Genomic DNA, 1,217 nt, shown 5'->3' with positions numbered 1-1,217 from the left:
GAAGAAAAAATAAAGTGAAAAAAGATAGAACTATATCGAATTGGAGATAACCTAAAATAGTTTACGGATGCGACAACGGTTAATAGTGAGTGACAATGAACGAATTTTTATCGGATAACGCTTCAAGAGGTGAGTAATCACACCCTTTAAACTTTCATGGTACATCTATTTTGGAAATTTAGAATGAAAAAAGAGTTAGATATTTTGATTGGTATTTTCTTATAAAAATATATTTTGTCGAGAACCTAACTCTATTCAAATTGACATTTTATGAATTGTAATAATATATTATAAATTGATTTATTTATTATTGTTTGTTAAATTACCGTTTTTATGATCGTTTGAATATATATTCTTTAAAAGGATTGTTTTATTATATTTTCTTGAATAATTGTTGTTATTATATATTCAAACTAGTAGATTATAAATATGATTTTTCAAATATAGTTGTTGAAATATGAATTATTTGGATTGCATGTGTTTGAGAGATATATATTCTTTAAAAGTATTGTTTTATTATATTTTCTTGAATGATCATTGTTATTATATATTCAAATGAAATATTATGTCATAAATATGATTTTGCGAATATGATTGTTAAAATTATGAACGATTTTGATTGTGTGTGCTGGAGATGGGTCTTGTACCCCACCTATTGATGAGTTTTAAACTTCACAAAGAGATTAGGTTTAAACTCCACCTGGATGAGTATTAAACTTCACAAAGAGATGAGGTTTAAACTCTACATGGATGGGTCTTGGACCCCACATATTGATGGGTTTTAAACTTCACAAAGAGATGAGGTTTAAACTGCACCTATAGATGAGTATTAAACTTTACAAAGAGATGAGGTTTAAACTCCACATGGATGAGTATTAAACTTCACAAAGAGATGAGGTTTAAACTCCACATAGATGAGTATTAAACTTCACAAAAAGATGAGGTTTAAACTCCACACATATAGATGAGTATTAAACTTCACAAAAAGATGAGGTTTAAACTCCACACATATAGATGAGTATTAAACTTCACAAAGAGATGAGGTTTAAACTCCACATAGATGAGTATTAAACTTCACAAAGAGATGAGGTTTAAACTCCACATGGATGAGTATTAAACTTCACAAAGAGATGAGGTTTAAACTCCACACAAATGGGTCTTGTACCCAACACTGGATGAGCTGGTGCTCCACATGATTAGATAATACTCACTTTGCA

This window comes from Cicer arietinum, chromosome 4 (assembly GCF_000331145.2).
Source record: "Cicer arietinum cultivar CDC Frontier isolate Library 1 chromosome 4, Cicar.CDCFrontier_v2.0, whole genome shotgun sequence".
NCBI lineage: Eukaryota > Viridiplantae > Streptophyta > Magnoliopsida > Fabales > Fabaceae > Cicer > Cicer arietinum.
The sequence above is the reverse complement of the archived record's forward strand: the minus strand, read 5'-3'. Positions refer to the sequence as shown.